The sequence below is a fragment of the Lithobates pipiens genome, unplaced genomic scaffold, assembly GCF_037356315.1.
Source record: "Lithobates pipiens isolate NorthernLeopardFrog02 unplaced genomic scaffold, aLitPip1_a1.2 Scaffold_13, whole genome shotgun sequence".
Taxonomy (NCBI): domain Eukaryota; kingdom Metazoa; phylum Chordata; class Amphibia; order Anura; family Ranidae; genus Lithobates; species Lithobates pipiens.
Window position 1 is genome coordinate 277,350,266 of NW_027507718.1, and position 27,326 is coordinate 277,377,591.

The window sequence follows — 27,326 nt, forward strand, 5'->3', positions numbered from 1 at the left end:
TGACTGTTATTTACCCCCTATTTTGCCGCATAGAGGGTCCGCTCTCACTTTTTGGAGAGGGTTACCCTCTCTGCCCCCGCGGGGTTCGGGAGAATTTTTGCTTTACAGTTGTGATTCTTATTTTTTTGTTTCTGTTCTGTTGTTACCGCAGCTTCAGCTCAAGTAGGAACCGGCAGGCATACAGGAGGGACTGTGTTCTAAGCTGTTTCACATTCCATGCCATGGCAGACTCAGTTTATTGGGACTCAGGTATCAAGATTTTGTCACACTTGGCGCCCCACACATATGCACACCCTAAAACGCCTAGGGCACACACGATGCCTTACCCTATTATGTCGTTGAGTGACTATCTTAATGAGTACTGTACCTTTGTTGTCTTGGAACATTAGGGGCGTTCAGAATCCTCTGAAACGATCTATGGTTTCTACTATCCTTAGGAAATATTCCCCTGCCATTTATGCCCTGCAGGAGACTCACTTGGTGCTGGAGACGATCTCCTGCCTGGGATTTTCTTGGGTGGGTAGTGCGTTCCATTCCACTCACACCTCGTATTCCAGGGAGGTGACTGTACTGGTGCACCGGGCCATAGCTTTCCAACTGCTGGATAAATTGATAGATACTGAGGGGCGCTATGTGATCCTACTGTGTAAAATTTACCAACTGCATTGTATAATTGCTGCTGTATATGTGCCACCTCCTTTCACGACAGAGGTGTTGAGGGTCATGCTGACGTACCAATTGGGTCACTCGGATGTACCCTTTATTATTGTGGGTGACTTCAATTGTTACATGGATCCAGTCCTGGATAAGCACCCACCTCCGGTGGCCTTCAACACGAGGGCTCGAACGACATTGCGGAAGTTTGCGGAGGAGTTTGGATGGGCTGATCCGTGGCGCAATCGTAATCCACTACAGAAACAATGTTCTTGTTTTTCGAAGACCCACCTCTCTCTGTCGAGAATTGATCTGTGTCTCTGCTCACCTCAGGCGATCCATTTATTGGAGGATATTAGGTATCTGGAGAGGGGTATATCCGATCATTCACCCCTATTGGTTTCCTTGGTTGCCAAGCCGGCCACGGATTTGCTGAGGGCACCATGGAAACTCAATGCATTTTGGCTTAATCTATTCCCCTCTAATGACAGGGTGTTGACTAAGATCTCTGACTTTTGGAGATGACATGAGGACTACTCTGATTTAAGGCTTGTATGGGAGACATTTAAAGCACATCTTAGGGGACTCTTGATTAATGAGGTGGCGGAAATTAAATCCAAATCACATGCTATCAGGGAACAGACAGAACGACTGGTTAGCCGACTGGAGGCAGACTACATTGCTGACCCCTCTGAGACAGCTAGGGCAGCGTGGCTAGCCGCGCAGGAGGCAGTTACCCGGATCTCCAAGGAGGCGGCGGACAGGAAAAGATTTTTCCACAAGCAGGCCTTCTATGAGGAGGGAGAGCAAAATTGTTAAGGTCTCCCAGATGTCCCCGTCTATTGGAGCGTTGCGTACTGATGGAGGGAGGCTGGTAAACACCCAAACTAAGGTTATGACAGAATTGGTGAGGTTTTACTCAGATTTGTACAAATCCAGGATGTCTTATTCGACCACTGATTTAGGAGAATACCTGCAGGGAATTGATCTGCCTAAACTTTCTGACTCTCACAGAGCACTCCTGGACTCTCCAATTAGCCTGGAGGAACTGCAAGGGGCTCTTAGCCTCTTTCCGAACTCTAAGACCCCGGGGGGCGACGGTCTCCCAATGGAGGTCTTTAAACAATATGGGGAGGCGATTCTGAGAGTTCTTAATTACGCAAGGGAATGCCAAAGTCTGCCTGACTCCATGACCAGGACTAATATTGTTCTCCTTCTAAAACCAGGTAAAGACCCCTTAGACCCAGGCTCATATAGACCGATATCCCTTCTGCAGAGTGATATCAAACTCCTGGACAAGGCTTTGGCCTTGAGATTGAATGGGGTCATCTCCTCCATTATACACGCGGACCAGGCAGGTTTTATGCCCCAAAAGTCTACAGCCGTTAATCTCCGTAGGCTCTACCTGAATCTTCAAACACAAGGAGAGAATGTGGGTCATCTGGCCTTGCTCTCGCTGGACGCCCACAAGGCATTTGATAGCGTGGAGGGGGAATACTTATGGGCCGTCATGGGTAAGTTTGGCTTCGGCGAAGGGTTTTTGTCATGGGTGAAGCTATTATATTGCTCGCCTTGGGCGACTATTAGAGAGGCGGGAGACATTTCCGCCCCATTCGCCCTGCACAGGGGCACTCGACAAGGGTGCCCATTGTCGCCCCTCCTTTTTGCCGTGACCATCAAACCCATGGCATCCTTGATTAGAGCAAATCAGAGGATACGAGGCTTCCAGTATGGGAAATTTCAGGAAAAAATCATGCTATACGCAGGTGATACCATGCTACTTCTGGGAGACACATCTGATTCCCTGCGGGAGGCTATGGAGATGATAGGAAAGTTTGGTGTGTATTCAGGACTAACTAAAAACTGGACCAAATCCTCCCTGCTGCTGCTGGATGCAAATTCGGACAGTGACGGTCGGATGATACACGGCGTGCCTGTGTCCACGGGTCTGAAGTACCTGGGTATACAGGTCACGTTGGAACCTCTTGATTATGTTTCCCTTAACCAAACCCCACTTTTAAATAGAATTCGAAATAAAACTAAAATTTGGTCCCATCTTAAGATGTCACTGGTCTGTAGAGTCAATTTGATAAAGATGATCTTTATGTCCCAACTTTTATATATTTTGCACAATACCCCTATGGTAATCTCTCTGAAATTCTTTCGCATTATTAACTCAATTTTTAGAGCTTTTATTTGATTAGATAGACCCCCACGGATTAAACTGGAACAACTGCAACAGTCCAAGGAGGCGGGGGGCCTCGCCCTCCCTAATCCTTGGGCCTACTACCTGGCAGCACAGGCACAACATATAGCAAGGGCTATGCGGGGGGGGGGGGGGGACAGGGGGAGAGGAGGAGACCCTATGCCTGGACCCAGTTAAGGCCCTGATGTGCCTGACCTCTGGCTACAGTGATGTACCCACGGGAATGGAGGCCTTGGCCTACGCAAAATCGAATAAACGACTGCCCACCTATGCCCTTATGCAGAAAATTTGGAATAAACTACGACAAATGCAGGGGGTGGAGGGCTTCACTGAGTACAGCCCTATATGGGAGAATAGGCATTACGAGAAGTTGCTCCTGCTGGATTGTGGTACTCGGTGGAGGAGGCACGGGGTCACGCACTTGGGACTAATTTTTACAGCGGGGAGGCTGACTCCCTTCCCCGATTTGCGGGAGAGATTTCACTTGCTGCAGTCTATGCTTTTCTACTACTTGCAACTGCAACATGCGGTGAAGACGCAAACGGGTGGGGGGGCCCGTGGACTCTTTCACCGACCCCGATCTTCTGATCTATGACTAATGTACCGCAGTTCCAGGGCTTTATCTCCAGAACTTACTCCATGGTCCTCAGTGCCTGCCTCGGGGGATTCCCGCAGATGGCACTGAGTAAATGGAAGAGGGATTGTGGTGCGTTCGAGGAGGAGCAATGGAAGGAGGCTCTACAGGCAGTACAGTATTGCTCACTAAATGTGGCCCAGCGGCTTTCTCAATTATATATTGTGCTCAGAGTACACTACACGCCGGATAGGCTGTTTAGGATGGGGGTGCAACAGGACCCAGATTGCCCCAGGTGTGCTAGGGACCCCGGGGATTTGATCCACCTGCTGTGGAGATGCCCCAAACTACACCTATTCTGGACAGGGGTACTGGACACTATTAACAGAGTGTTTCAGATTACTATACCTTCAGACCCGAAACCATGTCTCCTTGGGATCCTGGATGACGTTTCCATGGGGAACAATAGTGGACAGGCCGTGGCCAGGGCCCTGTTCCAAGCACAGAAGATGATTCTTCGGCACCGGAAGGCGGCCGAGCCCCCAACACTGGGGGAATGGATCGCCCAAATGGGGGATACTATTAGGTTGGAAAAGTACATTTTTCAACATAGAGGGCAACCGGAAAAATTTGAGAAACTCTGGGCGTTTTGGTTAGATACTCCTGGTCTTTCACTGGTTGATTAGTTCTGGACAGAATGCTGAGATAAGGGCTGGGGAGTGAAGCTAGAATAGGAGGGGCAGTGACTGTTAGACACCCACTGAAAATACATAGTTTCATAGTTAGTAAGGTTGAATAAAGACACCAGTCCATCCAGTTCAACCTGAGTGAGTGTCTACAATTGTCCCTGTACATTGCATACTCACATTGGTCCCTATCCTCAAGGAGCCCACAATCCAAGGTCCCCATTCATATACTAGGGCCAATTTTGGACAGAAGCCAATTAACCTACCTGCATGTCTTTGGAGTGTGGGAGGAAACCAGAGTTCCCGGAGGAAACCCACGCAGGCACAGGGAGAACATGCAAACTCCAGGCAGGTAGTGTCGTGGTTGGGATTTGAACCAGCAACCCTTCTTGCTGCTAGGTGAGAGTGCAAACCACTACACCACTGTGCTGCCTAAATAACTCTGTATGGGTGAATCAGGGGACAGGTGGAAGATAATACGTCAATATCTGTGGAGGCTGGGGTGCCGAGGCATGTGAAGTGGTGAAATAACTGTCTGTATAGTCCTTTTGTAAAGATGAACAAGTTTGTACACTGTGCCAAAGATTTGAACTTGAGATGTAAGCTGCAAGTTGTACTTAAATGCTTTTGTTGCTATTCAATAAACTTTCTCTGATTTAAAAAAAAAAGATTTGACGAAGCAGTCGCCATGAGCGGACATTTATGGTCAAATGCTCTGCCCATGGGCTATAGAAGAACTCTAATGTTGTTTGACTAGTAATAATATTTAATAAATATAATTATTACTAGTGTCATACAACATTAGAATTCTACTATAGCTTGTAGGCGGAACATTCGACCGGAAATGTACGAAAGCAGCGTCGTACAGTTTAGCTGCTCTGTTGAATCTTCTATTCGACAGACACCATAAGCCTTCAATGACAGATTCAACCTTAATTATATCGGATTTTCAGACGAATGCATTTTTTAACAAAACGAAATAAATAAAAACTAATTTCGGGAGTAACTAAATAAATACATTTTTCAGACGAAAACGAAATTCCGAAACAAAATATTTCAGTGTGCACATGTCTAGGAATTAGCATGCCAGGTCACTAATTAATTCCTCCAGCCTCCACCTTCTACTTTGCACACAGGTAATATAAACGTGCTACACACAGCATCCAAGAAATTTGATTCTCTGAACCTGGAAGGGAATTCTCAAGACTGAAAGTTCCAAAAGCTGCTTGTGTCAGGAGAATGGCAGTGGTTGTTTGCTGATCTTGCTGTTATTTGTCTACCCTTGCTGCTGACTCTCAATGTTTACAGTGCCTCTACATGGCACTTTTTCCTGCATCTCCCATCACCATGGATACATCTACACTTCTGGGAGCAATCGGAATGGTGGGCCAGAGGGGACACTCTACCTCACTACCGTGCTCCGCTATACATTATTGACCTGAGTGCTGAAACAAGCTTTCCGACACTGGGCTTCGGGACAGAGCCCAGATCCACAGGACACTGGCTTTTTGTGGAATTCTGGGACAATCCTGCAGAATCCAGGGCTGTTGGCATGTATGCGACTGCACTCAATTGATAAATGCTGAAATCCAATTGGTTGTTACAGTTACTACACAACTGTTCACATTTCAGTGAGTTAGGCAAAGCACCATTTCACATTCTGGTGTAAGAAATAACTGATATACAGAAATTAAAAGTAGAAGAGAAAGTAAGTTGTATATGAAATGCAAAAAAATTGTTTTATTAAATTGATCACAATGCATAACTGTCAATGCTGGTAACAAACAGCTATGCTTAATGGAATCAATTTCAGCAAGTTTCGGAAAGCTAAGCATATAATAGCCTGTGGATGGCACTGCGGAAAAGGCAGAGACAAGAGAGAATAATTTGGCAGTGGGCAGCTTTTTTCAATTCCATTTAAATATGACACTACTCATGCATATCATGATTACTTAGAAGAGACAGCAAGCAAGCAATTGTTTATTAGAAGTATGAACTATAAGCTCCAATTTCATGTGGCTGACATGTTATAAACTTCCTTGTACATGTTGTACATGTCTTGTTCATCTTAGTACGCAACACACAAAAGTATATTGGGTGTGGAATCAATTCTCTTTCAAACAGATTTTTTAGGGAAAAAAGATCCTAAAGACAACTGAATCATACATGTTCTTGGTATTTAAGGGTTGTCACAAAACACCAGTGTGAGAAGCCTCAGATGAAAGCTGCCATCTTTGACTGTTAGACCACTACAACAGAACCAGAAAATGGAAACTGCCAGCTTTGAAATGTTGTGGTGTGGACTTTAGGGTTGTCTCTTTTTATTTGGCCTCTGATCCTGAACAAGTATGCAGCCATTTTTGGGTATCTAGATGTGTATTATTTTTCTAGGTGAATGATTCACTAATTAAATACGTAAGGAGAAGGCAAAGTGGATAAAGGGACAGGTCCAGGTGCAAATCAGAGGGTCAGTAGTACACATTTAATTATATATACCAATAGACCACTCATCCTGTGAAGAGTAGATGAAGTACAAGCGAGCTACAATCAGGAGGGCAAAGCCTTGTATGGACAAAAATTCATTGAATTTTGTTTTATTCATGTATTGTAATCTTAGACAATGCTCTTTGGAGCACTAATAGATCCCCTTCATCATTCACCATTTCGTCCATATGAGGCTTTGACACTCTTGATTAGAGCAGGTGCTTATATTGTTTGATTGTTTGATTTTTTTTATTTGATTTTAAAGGATGACAGCCCAGGAGTAATGGCAGCTCCCATATTCTTACCTTGTCAGATTTCCTTTAAATGTATTTTTTAGACCTCTAGTGTTTCAAACAGGAGTATAGTTTCTTTGGAGGAATACAATGAACTCTAAAGGGTTGTTGGATGGAAACTTGCATTTAATGTGTAAGGATATAGTAAATTTTTGAATATACTTTCAATCATCATTTTTTTATTGTAGATAAAACAATGACTAATAACTAATATACTAATAATAAAGTGTTTTCTGTTTTAACGAAGGAGGATAAAAGAACCATGATATAAATCACATCAACTGCCCCTTCTTCTTTGTATTACTCCAGGGACAAAATCCACTCATCTACTAGTGTGCACTGCCAATACATCTTACAAGCTATCAATCTGACTTTCAATGTTGAATGGACATGGCTGTGAACTTGTACCTTGTTACCTTAAAAACTAATAAAGTGCATAGTGAAAACTGGAGCCTTGAGATGCATAATGGAGCATGATCTACCAGCTCAGTACTTCTGTTTTTCATTCAAGCATTGCTATAGGGCCTCCGTCCACATTAATGCCATGCGTGGTACAATTTTACAAAGGGGAGATGTTTGTAAGCTCACTTCTATAGATCAAAAAAGGCTTCAAACTTTTTTTTTTTAAGCCAGAAACAAGAATAGATACAGGAGAATCTGCAAATATACCATTACTGTATAAATCCAGGCCTTTAGTCTAAGGAAAATACCCATTTTTAAGTGTGTAATCTGTATATATAAAAAATGTAATTATGTTTATTATAATCATGCTAAAACAAAAAATAAATTATAATAGGCATAAAAACTAAAAATTAATTATAATGGGCATAACAACAATTGTATTTTTTAACGTTAACCACTTTAAGACTAGGCCTTTTTCTGACATGTGTTCTTTGCTAGAAAATCACTTAGAACCCCAAAACATTATATATTTTTTTTCAGCAGAGACCCTAGAGAATAAAATGGTGGTCATTGCAATATTATATGTCACACTGTATTTGCACAGCAGTCTTTTAAACACATTTTTTTGGGGGAAAACATACATTACCGAATTTAAAATAAAAAAAAAATTTAAGTTAGCCTGATTTTTTTGTATACTGTGAAAGATGATGTTATGAAGAGAAAAATGGATATAAAATTGTGCACGCTTATGGAATGGCGACAAAGTATGGTGCTTAAAAATCTCCATTAACCGCTTGCCCACCACCTCGCGCTGATATACGTCGGCAGAAGGGCTTGCCATTTAAGAGGCGGCCAGCAGGTGCCCACGGACTTGATCGCCGCGAGGATACCCACGATCACCTCACGGGGAGGAAGAACGGGGAGATGCTAATGTAAACAAGTATCTCCCCGTTCTGCCTAGTGACAGTGTCACTGATCTCTGCTCCCTGTGATTAGAGCAAAGACCAGTGACGTGTCACACACAGCCACGCCCCCAGTTAGAAACACGCCCCTAGGACACACTTAACCCCTACACTGCCACCTAGTGGTTAACCCATTCACTGCCAGTGTAATTTACACAGGAATCAGTGCATTTGTATAGCACTGATTGCTGTATAAATGACAATGGTCCCAAAAATGTGTCCGTTATAATGTTGCAGTCATGATAAAAACCGCCATTAAAAATAAAATTATTAATAAAAATGCCATAAAACGACCCCGATCAATGATAACCCAGAATTCACACCGGGGATATCCTTGCGTGATCGCACGGGCTATTTGACCATGCCCTCCCTTAGGGCCTCCCAATTGGTAAAACATGGTGACATCCTCTCGTTCCACGAGATGATTTCTCCACCTTCCCGACTATAATATTCAATTTTAAAAATTTTGACACTTCCTGAATAGCGCTGGTCATATTACACAATGGAGTAGACAACGGACCTCCTTTGAAGGCCTGTGCACGAGCACAACACCTCTCAGGCACCTTATCTCAGAGGTATATGCACTTCTATTTTGTAACCATAACCCTAAAGACATGACAGCGGTCCATAAGTGGGAGAGAGAACTTGATTTGGATTTATCTGGTAGGGAATGGGAAATTATTTTTGGTAACATTCACAAAAGCTCTGTCAAAATATCAGCCCAAGAAAACTCATATAAAATTTTCGCAAGATGGTATCGAACACCAGACATCATACATAAGTACTACCCCTCAGTCTCGCCGACGTGCTGGCGATGTGGAAAAGACTCAGGAACTTTACTACACATTTGGTGGGATTGTACTCTGATTAAGCCTTTTTGGGAAAAAATTCACTAGATCTCAGAAATCTTGTCACACACTGTCGACTTTTCACCTATGCAATTCTTGCTACACCATGCCTCCACACCACAAATCTCAGAGATGGAGCAACTAATTCATCAAGCAAAAGATACCCCAACCAAATATACCACAATGTGGGTGTGTTGGATACACTTTAGAGACTCCTCTCAATTTCAAGAACATATTCGAATAACCTGAGTACCTGCCAACATCAGTCTCATATAGAGGTTATACACCCTAGCATACGGATTAACCGGACAAATCGCAAGGTCCAGTGGGACAAGCCCCTGGGCAGCTCCTACTTTTCCCTGACACACAGCATTTAATTCTCTCTTACAGAGGGCCAGACGAGTTGTCAGCTGGAGGCCTCACATTAGAACAAAGGGGACTATCCTCTAGGTCTCCCATCCATACATGTACTTACATGTGCAGATCTTTACTTGCCCCGGCTTACTGCGAAATACTCATGTCAGACATTTTTCCGAGGTCAATAGCCCACACAATCTCTAAACCAGGGGTACACAGCTTCTAGTTTAACATTTCATACTTTAGGCTTTCGCCAAGAAGGTTATCTCCCAGCTCCCTCTGTGCAGCAAGCTCCCATTAGGGGTGCAGAGGTCGAGAAGGGAATAACTAAATACACACAATTACATAGGCAATCCTGCTTATTAAAGTTACATTATACCTTTCATCAAGACAAGTTCTTGTGTCTTCCCATCTTTTCCTCACGACGGAATGATATTACTGGTTATATTATGGTAAACTATATGGTTGGATCCAGATACAGACTTCCTTTTCCTGCTTCACGCTCGAGAAATGTGTATGGTGTTAAGATGGCTATATCCAGAGTGCTGTTGTGATGTGTTCATTGTATGTACACACTATAATGTCGCATTATGCTTGTTGTAACGGTTTTATCATAATTAATTAATAAAATTATATTGGAAAAAAAAATGGCATAAAACTATACCCTATTTTGTAAACGCTATAACTTTTGCACAAACCAATCAATAATCGTTTATTGTAATTTTTTGTTACCAAAAATATATAGAAGAATGCGTATCAGCCTAAACTAAGGAAAAAATTGTTTTTTATATATTTTTGGGGGATATTTATTATAGCAAAAAGTAAAAAATAATGAATTTTTTTCAAATTTGTAGATTTTTTTTGTTTATAGCACAAAAAATCAAAACCGACGCAGTGTCGAATCGCAAAAAAGTGCTCTGGTCGGGAAGGGGGGAAATTCTTCTGGGGGCTGAAATGGTTAAAGATGCTTTAAAAATGTTTACAGGTTACCTGTTTAGAGTTACACTGTTTACATATGCGGGTGCGACTTATGCATGTGTTTGCTTCTGTGTATGAGCTCGGAGGGGTGGGCACTTACATTTTTTTTGTTGTTTTTTTTTACTTTTTATTTTTTATTTTTACAATGTCCCTTTAATCTTTTTTTCTTTTATCACTTTTATTCCTATTACAAGGGACATGAGCATCCCTTGTCATAGAAATAAGCATGGCAGGTCCTCTTTATTGAGAGATTCGGGATCAAAAAGACACCAGATCTCTCATTTACCTTTAAAAGCAAAAAAAAAAATACTCTCTGTCTGTCCAAGAACAGGAAGTAGCATCAGATGTCCTACAAGAGCATAGAGCTGAGTGGGGGCTATCTTGCCCTCACTTGGCTTCTTGCCTAGCCATGGGCTGCACAGGATTGGTCCCGGGCATATGAATGGCTCCAGTAAGCTCGGAAACCACCGGGAAGTGGCGGAGGAGGGGGGCAACTCTCCCGTCGCCTATAAAAGTGACCACTCATATCTGAAAGCCAGCTGCTGTCATAACCCCCAGTATTTAATACCAAAGAAATTACATACATTTACAATCCAAGGTCACAGCACGCACTTTTGTTTTATAACATCAGCATTGTAATAACAAACAATAGTTATTTTTCACTGTTCAGTACAAAAAATATAAAAAATCTCCTTTTATCTGGTAAGTGCTGCCTGTCTGCTGGCCATCGCTTTCCACAACTTCCTGGATTCCCAGCATGCTTTTCAGCTTCTCCTCTGATGTTAATTTATTTTTCTAAGGACTATGTATCCCATGGTACCTTGCTGCCTGCAAGCAGTGATTCCTGTACTGACACTGCCTTCTGAAATTTCTCATCTCAGCACCTCGGTAGTTCAGAAGGCAGGCTCTGTAAAATGGGTGACACAGCAGTGCCTACACACAGGGTATAGTGAATATTTGTCTCAGAATTCAAGGAAGTAAATGTGTGGGGATCTCCACAAAGTAAGTTTACACATTTCAAGAACATTCAGATTATTGAGACTAGGCTAGAAATCATGAAATACAATTGAAAAAATGATATATACTAGTTTACGTTTTGACCATACATACACTTTAAGTGCATGCACGCTAAGTAATAGGTTATTGTAACTTTTCCAGTTACTTTCTACCTTTCGCAGTACTTCCCATTGCCTTCATTTAGTGACATTCGCCATCTTTGTAAAGGCAACATCCAGAATCAGCACCTACTTCCTGGACAAAGTACCAATGTTGCTGTCTGATCAACTGGGGAGCGTAGACTAGGAAAACGCTTCCTCCTTCCTGCAGCTGACAGACGGCATCATCTCAGCCTAGGCAAAGCCACATGACTGGAGCACAAGGACTGCTTTTCAAATGAATGGAATTCAAATAAATTGTAGAGCTGTTTGTTAATTATACATCATCTTTATCTTATAACATTTACAGTGTGTGGATATTTTAGAAAGATTTATACCTAGTTTGCTCATCTTGATAACGATGTGACCGTTGTAACTAATTATTTATCTTCCCAGTTTTTTCATCCAATTTAAATACAAATTTTTATAAATAGTACATAACTATTCATTTACTAACTCATTTCTAGTAATATATTCCACCCAAGACTGGAGATACTGAAATGTAATCTGTATATTCTTACGTATATCACTGTTTATGCTTGCATCAAATCTGCTTTATTACAATATTTTTATGATCTATAGATAGCACTTTGCAATCAAATAACACGCATCATACACAATAGTTAAAAATCCCATATCCATTAAACTGAATAAGATGAGGAATAATATTTTAAATGCAGTCAATGCTCAGTGCTCGAGTAAGTATGATCAAATTATGTTTGAACATCATGTTAAATTCTACTTACTGTAAGTTCAATTTATTTGTTAGGCAAAGCTGTATATTTGCCTTTCCGTGAACATCTCTTCTGTACACTGTTAAAATGACCAATTATCATTTTCTATACATCTGTAATCACTTTAAGCTGGCTTGGTTCGATTATGGCTTTAGACTTTTAAGAACATTCAGTGCCTACCTAACAGAGCGCTGTGACCTGTCAACTGATAATTTTATGCCACAATATTTTAGAATTTCTTGACTGTCATTTTGTCTTGGGAAAACACTAGTCAGACCTTTACAGTAAATCACTGACTGGGGTAGCGTTGAGTTCTTCAGGGTCTAATTCCACAGTGAGAGACAAAGTCAGTGCGTCAAAATGGCACCATGACCTGAAACAAGATACAAATTATGCATTATCTGTGTGCTGATATTTGTCAAGGTGATAAAGTGCAGAGATGCTGATAGCTGACTCCAGCATAGATATTGTCTGTTTCAAACCAGAGACTTCCAAAGTCATAGTATTAACAAAGTCTGCTAACTGGTCTGTTATAGTTTTTTTTTTTTGTTTTAACACCAAATTTAATTTAAAATAGAACAGGTAAAATCTAAAATTCAATTAAAAACAATTGCTTTTCCAAAATGTAAGTTAATATAATACTTTATTTACTACATACAATCAGAGTTGGCTCTTTAATTAGGTAAATTAGGCAGTTGCCTAAGGCCTCGTGCTCACAGGGGCCTTGTGGTTGTCTAATTTGCCCAACGCATTACCCCAGTTTTGAGAGACAGGGGCCCTAACATTGCTGTGCCCAGGCTTTATTTTAGAAGTGACAGGGCATTGTAACGCTGCTGTGCGCAGGCAGCAATGAAAGCCCTGTCCCACTCACCTCTTGCCTACCCTAAGACTTCTGGAGCTCCGCCCACCAGCCAATGAGGAGTTATGATGTATCCGTGCACATCGCCCCACCTATCCACTGCATGAGAATCTCAAGCTGGGAAAGCCTGCTGCTTAGCTGCCAGCCAAGCCTGACAATTTACCCACTCTGTAAGGTGCCATAAGGGTCCTTATTTATGCATTTCCTGTTATGTCTCCCAGTTGCTGTCATGGGTTATAATCCTGTAACATGGGCTTCCAGTGGACAATATGTAAGCACCCATGAGCCAAAGCTCAGACAAGTTCTTCCATTGGCATCCCCAGGAAGCCCACCCTGATCAAAGACATGCAACTGCTGCTTGTGTGTTCACCAAAATAATTCTGTGTTTCTTACATAAAGGTCCTTGTTTGTCTTCTAACTGTGCTCCTTCATTGTCAGCCTGTGATTTGCACCAGGTTGGAGACTACAAGAGGATATGCCAACACATGTTGGGCAGGCATGGTCCACTGTTGTCATTATCAGGAAGCCAGCCCTGAGCAATGATATGCAATTAACACTACAGCAAGTGAACGAAGAACATAAAAAAAGTGATGTCCTATGGTCCTATGTGAAAAAAAATGGCCTCTAAACTTATGTAGCACTAGCCCCATAGGGGTTGCTTAGTATAGATTTCCCTGTGCCTCCCTTTGATTATCGTGCAGCCAGATGCTTGGGTATTTTCACACGACCAGGTGCACACTCTTCCGCTTGTTATCCAATGACCAGTATAGGGGATTTGCTTTTTTGTATTTATTGGTAGAACTTGGATAGGAGAAGGGATTAGTGGGATACTCCAACTTTAACTATGCACAGATGAGGACAACTCTCACTTGGCCTCACTTGGTTGAACTGAATAGCAGACCCTCTGCTGAACCGTACAACATTTGTATGAAAGAATAAGTCTTTTGCTTGCTCTGGCAGCAGACTCAATGAACCCTGATTTTTCATGATACTAACCAGTAATCCCTTTAGCTGCCACATGTCCACTGACTTTACTAGCTTACAGGGATGGCCCTCACAGCACAGGCCCTTAGACATAGGTCTGTACTCACAGTAGCCAGAAATGGAATCTTCTAGGTGTGTCTCCCTCCCATTTAATTCTGCAGGACATCTGGGCTTCAGCTTCTGCAACTCTGGCCCTCCAGTCGGCTACCTGAGGCCACATGGCAGTCTGTACAGAGGAAGGGCCGTAATCCCCCTTCCTGCGAGCCTCCACTCTCCAGCCGAAGACCCTATGCACATCTCTTGGTATAAATACAGTCACCCAGAATGTCTTGAAACACCTTCCTCTGCCGATGGCCAGGGCTGTATCTATACCCATTCTCCCATTTGCCAGGTTTCCTCCCACACTCCAATATGCCCCTTCCTATTGGACTCGTGTATAACAGGCAGACTACATGAGTAGCATCTGACCACACTAAGCAGACCCTATCAAGGAATCACTGCAGCAATCACCTAAATTTGCCTGACAGTCCCCTGCTAAACAGGAAAACCCAAAAACGATGCACTCTCTAGCACCTACCTTGGAGGGTGCTACAACTAATAACTGGTTGTTCCACCCTTGGCGGCAAACAACTGCAATGAAGTGTTTGTGTTTAGGGATGGGCCGAATGGACCCCTGTTTGGTTCGCACCTAAACTTTTGAACACCGCAAAAGTTTGGACCCAAATAATGAATCCCATTAAAGTCAATTGTGAGCTGACTCCTCAACGGCTGATGTTGGGGCTATGGCACAATAGATGTGGACAAGGAGGAAGGGAACTCTGGCAACTGCAGGGGACTGCACACTTGTCTCTGCTTGCATGACAGAGGATGAAGAAGGTTTAGTAAGCCAGTCCACCACCTCCTCTGCATGCTGTGGCTGGATAGCATGGGCAAACTCACTAAACAGAGGAAATTATGCCCTGCCTAAGGACTGACCATCATATCCACCTTTGCCTGTGGACAAATTTGTTGCTGGCCCCCTTACAGTACCAAGGGAACATCTGCCTCTCCTTGTTGTCCTCCCAGACATTATTGGGAGGGAGGGGGTGGTGCTTATAAGCAAATGTAAAGAAGAAGTTGAAATCTGTATGTAGATGCACTTTAATCAATGTAAAGAGGTGCTTGGTGCACTTTAAATTAGGTACTCACATTACATAGACACACTCCATGGATACACTATAATATACTGCAATATAATGTGCCAAACGTACAGTGATGCACAGAACTATATGGCGTTAAAGGGCTTGAGGTCACAAACTGATGGCCGGACATTCTCCTTCAGGATTTCTGGTAGATGCGCAGAGTTCATGGTTCCATCAATTATAGTGACTGTCCTGGTCCTAAAGCTGCAAAGCAGCCCCACACCATCACACTACGCCCTTGTACACACGGTCGGAGATTCCGACAACCAAATCCGTCGGATTTTGTCCGACGGATCTTGTCCGAAACTGTTGCATACACATGGTCGGACAAAGTTGTCGAAAAATCCGATCTTTCAGAACGTGATGACGTAATTTCGTTACGATGGGACTACGTTCAGGCTAGTAGCCAATAGCTTTGATGTAGGAATTTCATCTGAGCATGCGTGGCACTTTGTCCGATCGGAATTCTCTACACATGATCGGAGTATGTCCGACCGGAGCATTTTGTCTGAAAATATTTCCGGCAAGTTGGAAAATTTGGTCCGACGGATATTCCGACGGAAACAGTCCGATGCATACCACACACAGTCGGAATATCCGACAAAACGCTCCGATCGGACACATTCCGTCGGAATCTCCGACCGTGTGTACAAGGGCTACCACCACCAATGCAACAGGACAGCCGATCAGCACAGGACCCTGAAGCTAGTGGAGATCTCTTTAGTAGATGTGCTTACTACTACAGTTGCCTCCAGATTCCACACAGATCCCACAGGTATAGCACAAACATACTTATTGGTACAAACTGTAAAAATTGCCACACCTAAACTTCAAGTTTAACTCTGCTAGGAAGGTGTGTCTCTCATATGTCAACCATTTGGTAAGTTTTCTGCCTAGATTTCAAATGAGCATGTAAATAAAAACGATTGCTTTGATTGGAGTTTGCCATCTGTTGGCTGCAAGTGGTACATACAGTACATTTATATGTAATATTTCATATTTACCCAATTAAAAATGTTAATTTCGCTGGAAATCTTTTTTCAAATAAAATCTCTCAGAACAAATTCTGCTTAAAATTCTAATTGTACATGCTGCCTTTCCAACTGCTCTGATGCAATGCTGGTTGTTTACTTCAGAAGGTGCACATACTAAATCAAGGATCAATAATATCTAATAATATGTCTATGAGGAGTTTTATCAGGGAACAGTGCTGCAGATCTCTGGAGACTCAGAAATTCCTTCATGTCTTGCTGATTTAGGAAGCAATCACGCTACCTTCCGAGAAGGGAAAAATATATAACAACAACAAACTGCTGAGCAGATTGCCAGGGGAGAAGCACATCTCCTTCCACAATGATCACGGCAACGTCTGGAGCTTACCAAATGTATTTATAACAGCAAAGCTGCTAAATTATATTATGCAAACCGGGCAATGTGTGCTAAGGGGGGAATAGAACATTTTAAAGCACATAAACTTGTTTTAGGAATATATAATTTTTTAAAGGAGAACACCACAAATTGGATACAGTGGATAGGGTGAAATGTCCAAGTGTAAATTTGCTTTTGTGCTGTTTCATAAAATAGTTTACCCAAAGCTCTCTGTGCTAAACATGTATCCATTAGGATCCCAAAGGATTCATTACATCATCTTTACTGCCAAAAAAGACTTCATCATAGAGGTGTATGGGGAATTATCTATAGCACAGTCCAGGACTCTCAGATGAACCATTTGCTAAAAAGGGAGGACAGCAGCACATATCTCTACTTTTCTCCATTTACACATACACTTGCATTTCTTTTTATATAATCCTTTAGCCTGGAGCCTGCCTTTAGAGGCACTGTACATTTAAAAATCAAGAACTCATCAACAGCTAGCACTAACTGCCATCCCATGAATGACCTATAGCAGTCCCCTTATTGGATTCTGAAAGAGAAAGACATGCAATAATGTTGAACTGATCTGAGGTAAGTTACATAGTTACATAGTTTATAAGGTGGAAACAAGGCACAGGGTTGTTCAGGTCAACCTACAGCATGTCTGTGTATGAGTATGTTGTTTTTATTCTCTAACAATTATCAAAAAACTGTGTGGTCCGCTTCCTGAGGAAGACATCTAAAAGTTATTTGAAGTTGTTGATTCTCTGAGCTAGTCCTACAGGAGTTCCACATTTTTACTACTCTAACAATAAATAATCCTTTCCGCACTCTAAGGTTAAACCTTCTTTCTTCCAACATCAAGTACTGGCCACTTGTCCTCCTCGGGCATTCTGGAGTAAACAGTTTACTACAGTTACTGAAGTCACCTTTGATATATTTGTACATTATAATCACATCCTCTTTTAAATGCCTCTTCTCCAGAGTGAGTAACTATAATCTATGTAATTCTCATAGCTGAGCTTGTCCAACCCCTTATTAATTTTGTTTCCCGCCACTGAACTCTGAATGAGGCCGAACCAGTGTTTTGTAAAGGGGTAGAATTATTGATTTATCTCTTCACTGTGTTATTCCCTTTTAATGTGTGATAGTATTTTCTAGCTTTGTTAGCTGAAGCTTGACATTACATTATTTTGCTAAGTCTGTGATCTACAAGTGTAAAGGAATGTAATGAACATAAATAATCATAAAATGCCTATTTTCTTATGTGTATACATGTTTCTATGCAACTCTTTACTTATTATATAGTAAAACAGCTCAGCTCTGCTTTGGAACCAAAGATGGCATCTACCCCCTGCTGCCCCCGTACAGGAGGTATGAGGAAGTAAAGAAGAAGAACCAATAACAACCAAGCCTCCAACATCAGGTTTCTGTATTCCTCTTGTATTTCAGCAAATAAGATGTACCTTTTAGACTGACCACATTTACATAGTAGTGACGTATAATCTTTTGTTCTTTGTGTATAAAACGTTGGGCACTGCCCTGCAATAAACAGAGATGAGGAAGTAATCGACCTGAGCAGATGTTAGAGTGGTTACTCCCGGCGTGCACACACATCTGCACTTCATAATTAGGAACAGCAGCAGACATCTAAGCTGAACCTGACTGAGGCTCTGATCCATCACAACTGGCACCCGAATGTGGGATCCCCAGTCTTTGACTGAAGGGAGACGGTGACCAGGGACTGAGTGGCTGGCCAGGACAGACCAAGAGGGCCTGCGCAAACCTAACAGTATGGTGAGCATATTTATTCTTACCACTGTACTACTTGTTTCTTTCCGGTCTGGTCACCAGTCTTGTTGGCTCCCAGAGATCATTCAGAGGCAGGTAACCTTTATTCCTCACCTGGGCCTGTTTTACAAACCTGCCACTGGATCTCTGCTGACTGTGTATTATTTGTTCGGTGTCTGTCATCCTGAAGTATTGCGACTCAGCAGACTGAAAGTACAGTTGCAATTGAGTATCCTGACTCAGGTGAGCTGTTGGGCCCTGAGAAGACGGAACCTCTTAAGTGTCCTGACTCAGTTGAGCTGTTGGCCCCTGAGAAGACGGAACCATGCAACAATCTTCTATGGGCGGTTACTCGGAGTTGACAGTGTGAGAGACCCCTGAGGGTTTATCTCAGCTGCTGAAGCTTCACGGTGCAAAGTGCGGCAGGTGTAATGTTCTGTCCTGAGTGTATTTGTGGATTACTCTTTGCCATACACGAGGGGGGTTGGGGACGTGTGAAGGTGAGGGAAGGAGGCTACTCAAAGGATCAGTTGGGCCACAAGCCTCCATACTTGATACAGCAGAAAATTCTGAAAGTCTACTATGCTACCTTGCGGAACAAGGGTGTAAGGCCTCCAAAGACAAAATGCAGTGGTGTTAAAAGACAGTCACCTTTTTGGGCCACTGCATTTCCAAAGGCCAAGAAATATCGAATTGGACCGAGTAGCTGCAATCCAGGATATTCGCCAACCAAAAGCAGCTAAACAACTGCATGCCTTTCGAGAACTCATATCTTACTGCAGGGCATGGATCCCGGATGCATCAATCCTTATTCAACCACTCTATAATGCCCTCACGTCTGTGCCATTTACCCTGTCAAGCAAGGCCCTGGACAATTTTATTCTGCTGAAGCAAACAATATCCACCGCTCCTGCATTGGGCCTTTCAGATTATGGGAAACCCTTTGCAATGGCCTAAAGTCATTTAGGCCATTCCATTTCTGAACACAAAGGCAGCTATGAACACTACAATCAGCCGAACAAGAAACCCATACGAATAATTCTTCCCCCGACCCTTGCATAGAGGCTAGGTATTGCTCATCAGATGGCACATGCTCTGCCAAAAGCATCTGTGCTGAGGATTCAAAATATATTTTCTCAGTCACCCTGTGCCCAAAAGTGCCTCCCATCACACCCTTCAAACTGTTTGTGTCGGAAAAGAAAGGCCACGCCATAGGGGTCCTAGTCCAAGAATATGGAGTACGGACTAGACCCATTGGGTACTATTCTTGCCACTTGGACTCTGTGGCTAGGGGCACCCTTCCTGTTTAAGAGCTGTCTTTTCTGTCCAAGCACTGTTTGACAAAACTTCAGATCTCATTGTAGCACATCCCCTGCTTCTTCTAGCACCGCATGACATTGCTGCCATCCTCAATTAGGTGCAACTCAGACACCTGTCCATGGCCAGACATTTACGGTTGCACATCCCACTACTCCTTCCTGACAATGTGACCCTCCAAAGGTGTCTCACTCTCAACCCAGCCACCCTTCTGCCATTTTTTGAGGGGGGACAAGAAGGAGAAGGTGAAGAAGGAGACACCTGTACTTCTCCACATGACTACCTTGAAATGATGCACATGGAAACCACACATTTCCCCACAGTGAGTGAACTTCCTCTAGAAAACCCTGACTATACACTTTTTGTGGATGGCTCCAGATATGTAGATGGAGGAGGTAAGTACCACACAGGTTATCCTGTGACTTCTGAATCTGAAATCCTACAAGCAGGAGCATTACCACCAACTGTATCTGCTCAGGAAGCAGAGCTCCAACCCCTCACTACAGCGTGTAAGATAGCGGAAGGTAAAAGAGCCAACATCTACACAAACTCAAGGTACACACTTGAAGTAGCTCATGACTTCGGTAACATATAGAGGGCCAGAGGGTTTCTGACAGCGGCTGGAACACTGGTGAAACATGGCCCAGCCATCAAGGATTTAATGAATGCACTACTCCTGCCTGACTAAGTGGCTGTCTTGAAGGTTAAAGCACATGGCAACCTGAATTCTCAAGAAGCCAGAAGGAACGACTTGGCTAATATAACTGCTAAACAAGCAGCGAAAAACCAATGAAAAATGGCCGAAGTGACCGAAGAGCCGAGTGAATCCTCAGCACAGATGCTTTTGGGAGAGCATGTGCCATCTGATGAGCAATACCTAGCCTCTACGCAAGGGGCTGTTCACACAGAAGTAAAGTTGGAATGAATCAATAAAGGACCAGACTACGATGGAGATCTGTATTCGATGAAAGAGAAAACTTGTCAGAAATCAGAACTTTTTCCAAACGAAAAATAGAGAACATGCTCTCAATCTTTTGCTGGCTAGAATTCTGCCAGCAAAAGTCCGATGGAGCATACACATGGTTGGAATTTCTGACCAAACACTCACATCCGACTTTTGCGGGTAGAATTTCTGATCGTGTGGCATTACAGCCATTACAGAATTTCTGATCATGGGGCATTGCAGTCAAGACATCAGGGTATTGCTTATAGAATTCTATTGGTATACTATCCGGGCCAGGGGTCTTGCCTGTTTGCATAGTTCTAAGTGCCTTAAGTGTTTCCTCAACCGTAATGGCTCTATCTAGTTGCTCCCTATACCTATCAGTCAGGACCAGAATGTCTACCTCCGCTAGATAAGTGGATAATTCTTCCCCATTGTATTGTGAGTGTCTTGTAGTACGTGACAAAGCATTTGTTAATCTCTTCTGGGGTGTACAGGAGATCTCCGCTAGGCCCTAAGATGTGGGGGATACTGGACCCCCCGGACTGTTCCCCGGAAAGCCAAGCCAGGAGTTTTCCAAATCTCTCCCCCCTCGAATATGCGTTGGAATTGTGCAAGCAGTTTTCTTTGAGTAAGGGAGGTATGGAGGGAAAGGACTTCCCTGGTCAGGGACTGCAGTCTGATGTAGTGCTGGGGGTCTCTTGAGCCTACGTTCAGCGTTTCCTGAATGGCAGACGCAGACTGATCAAGGCGGATCACCTCTCGTTCCTAACTTTGGCCATTATGGCCCTCTTGAGAATACCTTGAAGGCATCCCACACTACCGTGGGGTCTGCCAAGCCCAGGTTAGTGGCCCAGTAACCCTCCATCTCTATTTTTAATTGACAATCCACCTCTGGGTCCGAGATCCAGAACCTGGAGAGCCCCCAAAGTCTGTTTCAGGGGGGACCCGGAGCACCAATTTTTAACAGGAGGGGGGCGTGATCCAAAATGCCCCAGGGTATAATTTTGATCTCCCAAACCCTGGGCAAGACCAATTCCCAGCATAGATCAGGTCACCCCGGCAGAATGATTTATGCGTAGCTGAGTGGCATGTGAAGATTTAGGATTGAGGGTGTCGCCTCCGCCATACATCCGAGAGCCCATAAGTGTTGGCCCATATCTGGAGACCTGAGTAGTGGGAAGCAGCTGTAGCTTTTCTATCCAGATTTGGGTCAGGGGCCATGTTAAAATCACCCAGCAGCACAACATGGTCAGCTGCAAAGGCCAACTGCCCCCCCCCCCCACCTTGCCCGTTCCCCTAGAACCGGGACCCCTAGAACTGCCCCAACTCAGCACGCAGGCTGCAAAAGGGGAGCCTGTGCAGGAGGCGAGCCAGACCCCACCGGATCTCATGCGGGGGGTCTCTGAAGCACAACATTTCTCCACAAAGTGCTCCTCCAACGGGGACGGGAATACTGCTGGGTCACGTAAAGAGGCCTATACCGGGGGGAAGGGGAGTACATTTTCATAACATCCCAAAGCAGTAATATGGCAGTCCACCTGGGAAATATAAGTTCTGCATGGCAGTCATCCAGAGCATCAGCAGGCAAAAAGGCAGAGAGATGAGTGAAACTCCTGATCCTATCAGGGGCACATATCTTGTGTTGCATAAAACAAAAGGGGAAAAATGAAAAACTATAAGTCAAAAACTGAAAGGGAGAGGTCCAAAAAAAACAAGGGCTAGTCTGTGACCAGGCATCGTGGGTCTCCCCTAAGGCCCGCTCCCCTAGTCCATCATGGATGAGTCTTGAAAAGGGTTGCTAGGGAGCAGCTGGGTAGCAAGTATTGTGTGGGTGAGAATGAGGGAAACTGTGAGGGGGGAGATTAGTCAAACTGGGAAGACCCCAGCAAGCCGGAGGGGTATGCATTTAAGGAGAGGATGAGGCAACAAGGTCAGGGGTTTTAGAAGGGTTGCCACCATACCGGATTTCCCAGTCATATTGTAACAGAAGAAGAGGATGAAGCACTGTACTCACTTACTGCTGGATCAGCTAAGCGGTCGCAGGGAATCAATCCAAGCTGAAACTTCTCACGGAGAGTGGAAGGCACGCTGGAAAAAGAACACTATAGCGAATGCTGCGGGCTTTCAGTGCTGCCTTCACTGCATCAAATGATTTTTGCTACTTCTGCGTTTCGAGGGAATAGTCAAGAAAAATCATCAGTTTGGCCTTGTGAAGTCGCAGGTCTCCCTGTACCCTGGAGGCATGGAGAACTTCATCCCGATCTCGGAGATTCAGCATGAAGAGGCTGAATGTCCTGGGGGGCCCTGGAGGACCTGGCATGGGCAGGATGCGATGGGCTCTCTCCACGGTGTATTGAGAGGAGAAGCGGGCATCAGGGAGGAGGCTACGGAGCATGTCCTCAACAAAGCCGGATTTCCCCCCTGGTCCCCTCTGGGAGGTCGATGATATTGAGGTTGTTCCTCCTGTTTCTGTTTTCGGCATCCTCTGCCAGGTAGTCAAGTGCCTTCACTTTGGTCTGGAGGGTGCGGAGGGCTGCCGATCGCTATATAACCTCATCCTCCATGTGGCCAATTCGCTGCTCTGTCTCCATGACTCTGGAGCGGTGTTTGTCCAGGTCCTGGCATATGAGGCCTACATCCAACTGCACAACCTCACTCTGTCTGCGATGCCACGTGTGAGCATCGTTTGGAGCGTGGCTGCAGAGGAGCAGTGGGAGCCGAAAGCAGAGCCTCCTCTGGCGGGGGGGAATTTAAGCCGTTTTCCCCTACTGGACTGTGGTCAGGAAGATTTTTGCCTCATCTGGGTATTAGCTGGCAGTGAATCAAGGGGTTAGCCCCGGTGGAAGCAGATTTGCTGACAGAAATCCAGTGGAGCTCACGGAGAGTGCGACCGCTCACGGCGCCATCTTGGACACGCCCCCCATCGTTCACCTTTACTCTTGTTCTAGGGCCAGTATATAGTGCTGAATCCCAACCCATCATCCTGCCCCCTAGTCCCATCCCCGTTAACACCTCTCTTATAAAGGCCGAATTTACCCTATCAAATGCTTTCTCAGCATCCATTGATATTACCGCTCGTGGAGTTTTTTCAGGTCCATTTTGAGCCCAATGAAGAACATGAAGAGCTCTGATTGTGTTATCTCTACCTTCTCGATTCGTCATAAAGCCAGTCTGGTCCAGATTAATTAATTTCACCACATGCTCCTGTAATCTAAGGGCCAATATTTTTGAAAAGATTTTTTTCTTAATTAAGAAGGGATATGTGTCTATATTTGGCACAATATTGTGTATCCTTTCCAGCTTTCGGAAAGGACCATAACATGGGCCAGTGCAGCTTCTGAGGGCAGCGGGTTTGAAGCAGTGATAGAGTTAAGATAATTGCAAATAGGATGTATCAAAGTTGAAAGGAATTTTTTATAATATACATTTGTGAAGCCATGCAGCCCAGAGCTCTTACCTAATGGTAATGTAGCTATTACTTTACTCAATTTCTCTATAGTACGACGTTCCATTTCTTCCAAGGCCGCAGATGGCAACGCAGGGATTGCAGCCTCCTTAAGATAGGCCCATATCACCTCTACCTGCTCTCTTCACGCAGCATTCAAATAAGGAGAGGAAACATTATTTAAAGATGTATAGAAACGGTGGAATTCAGCCGCTAATAATTGAGTATCTACTACTTGTTTTTTATTTACCAACAGAGAATGAATGTGGCAAGATTCTTGTTGTTTTTTTTAGTTGTCTTGCCAACAATCGACCACATTTATTTCCCCAAGTTTATGAATTCTATCTAATAGATCTTCAATCTCTTTCTGTTTCTCTTTTTTAATAGCCATGTGCAATTAATTTGCCTTTAATCACCACCTTGTGGGCTTCCCATACTACTTGGTTAGACACATCTCTAGTATCATTTTCCTCAAAATATGTTGTCAATGACTGAAGTATGACCTCTAAAATCTCCTTATTATCTAACAGGGCTTCATTCATTCCACGCTCTATGTCCCACTGTAATTGGGTGAATCGTCATTGTTATAGGGGAGTGATCTGAAATAGTAATAGACTCAATAGTAACCGAGCAAACATTACTCAAATAAAATTCATCAATCCACAGAAAGTCAAGATGAGAGTATGAGTGATGTACTTTTGAAAAGTAATTGTAATCTTTCTTCCAAGTATATAATACCTTCCAACTATCTACTAGATGCAGCGAATGTAAGCCTTGTTTGATGTGTTTTAAAGCCCTAAAGGAGATTAAAGTTTTACCTGAAGATGCGACCAACCTAGAATCTAAGACTAAATTAAAATCCCCCCCCCCCTCAATACCAGAAGGCCCTCTCTAAACTTTTCCAACATCCCCAGTGTCTTGGAGAGGAATTTTGCCGTATTTGCATTGAGAGCATACATGGAAGCAAAAGTGTAATAATGGCCCTGCAATCCCCCTTTGATAAACAAGTAGCGACCTTCTGGGTCAACTTGTACCAACATGAGAGATGGGGGCACAATTTTTGTAAAACGATTGTTACTCCCCTAGCTCTTGAAATAGGGGATAGTGCATGAAACCATTGATCATAAATCTCCAAATGCAGACGGGGGGTCGAGCCTGCCACGAAGTGCATCTACTGCAGAAAAATAGCGTCTGTCTCTAGATGATGCAGTTCGTGCCAGAGAAAACCCCTTTTATATGGTGAGCTCAAATCTCTCACGTTATATGACATGTTTTTTAGTGTATCACTCAAATTTAAGTATATGTTCTATATATACTCTCCTATACTTAATACCCCTTCCTTCCATCGGCCCAGGAGAAAAATGATCCCCATACCATACTCTGGCCCAGTTTAAACCACCACCCCCCCCCCACACCCCCAAATGCACCTGTAAAAATAAAACCAAAACAATACCAAAATCTCCTACCTTGTAGGATATACCAACTAAGGGTTGGAAGAGTCTGCGAAAGGGCATATCTTCTTCCACCCCTCTGCAATCTTGCACAATATAAAGCCCCTTATACCAGGACTGACCTATTTGAAAAGAGAAAAAAATCAACTAAATTCCTAAATAGAGCGTTTTCTTACTCCCCCGAGAGATGATAAAAAAAAAATCTAATAATATTTTGTTTCTTGCGGCTGAGTATGTATCACTGCTTAGCCCCGCCACTGTCTTTTACCTAAACTCTAAAAAGTCAGGCTCTACCCTTTTCCCTTTTTTTGGGGGGTTCTGAACCTGCTGCCAGCGTTCTAGGGGCTGTATATGTGGCATTGAACTATTCAGCCTCCAATCTGAAAAAATCAATCATTGGTAAGTCCAGTGTTTCCACAAAATGCTGTAAATCATCTTTAGTCCGTAACACCACCTTCTTACCATTCCGAGAGGCCATTAAACAGAATGGAAATCCCCAACGATAGCTAACATTTGCCTCTAGTAGAGGTCGGACCGCTCTCCATTGCATGAGAGTGCGCCTTGATAAATCCATAAACAAGGAAATCTGACCTCCCTCAAAATCAATAGTAGATTTACTACTCACCACCTTTATAATGACTTCTATCGTAGAGTATTTATGTAACTTGCAAATAATATCTCTTGGCCTTTCTGTGTTAGGGGGTGCTGACATTAGGGTGCGATATACCCTATCTATTTTCCTATTTTTTTCTGGTACCGAATCTCCCAGAATCTGTCAAAATAGACCTTGTATACTTTGAAGGAGGTCAGGACTCTCAATTGTTTCAGGTAGCCCTCGTATACGAATATTTTGTCTACGGTTTCTGTTCTCATAGTCATCTAATCGGTCCAAAAGAAAGCTCATAACCACCTCATGATTTTTTATTGCATCTTATACTTCTGCCATTGCTTGCCTAATATCATCCTGACTATTTTCTACTATCTCCACTCTCTACCCCAATGCCACTGTATCTTCTTTGAGTCCCACTACTGCTTGCTTGCAAGAAAGTTCCACTGCAGCTATCAATGGTTGATTATCACTTTTTGTAGGGAGGGCTTTTATATGTTTTCTTAGGTCCCAATCCAATTCTGCATTATTTAATCCTGTTTGAGCCACAGGTCAATCCTTATCAATATCAAACACATTTGAACTTACTGCAGCATGCAGGATACTACACCATTAGTATAGACCTGCTCTGTTGATTGGAGGCCTTGGATTCCTCTTTAAGTGGGGGCTGCCATAGGTTTCTACTGGAGCACCGTTGTACTGTGCTGGAGATCTCTCTCCTGCTCATCCAGGCATCTGGGTACCTCCAGTAACTGCCATTGGATCCTGCTCTATCACCGAGGCCCCCCCCCCACTGTTACCGCAGCACCGTGGCCAACTTACAGCGGGCACCCGCTGGATATTGCTGCACTCCCCATCACCTTTTCTTCCTCACGGTCCGGTGCCATCTTGTCCGCTTGCTCAGCATCCGCTATGTGTGTGGAGAGGTAAGCTTCTATTCCTCCCCTATGCTCTTCTTGTCACTGGCTGGTTGTGATGCTACTCGGTGGCGTGTAGTCATGCTTTGACCAGCAGGGGCTGCTATTTGCCGTTACACTCT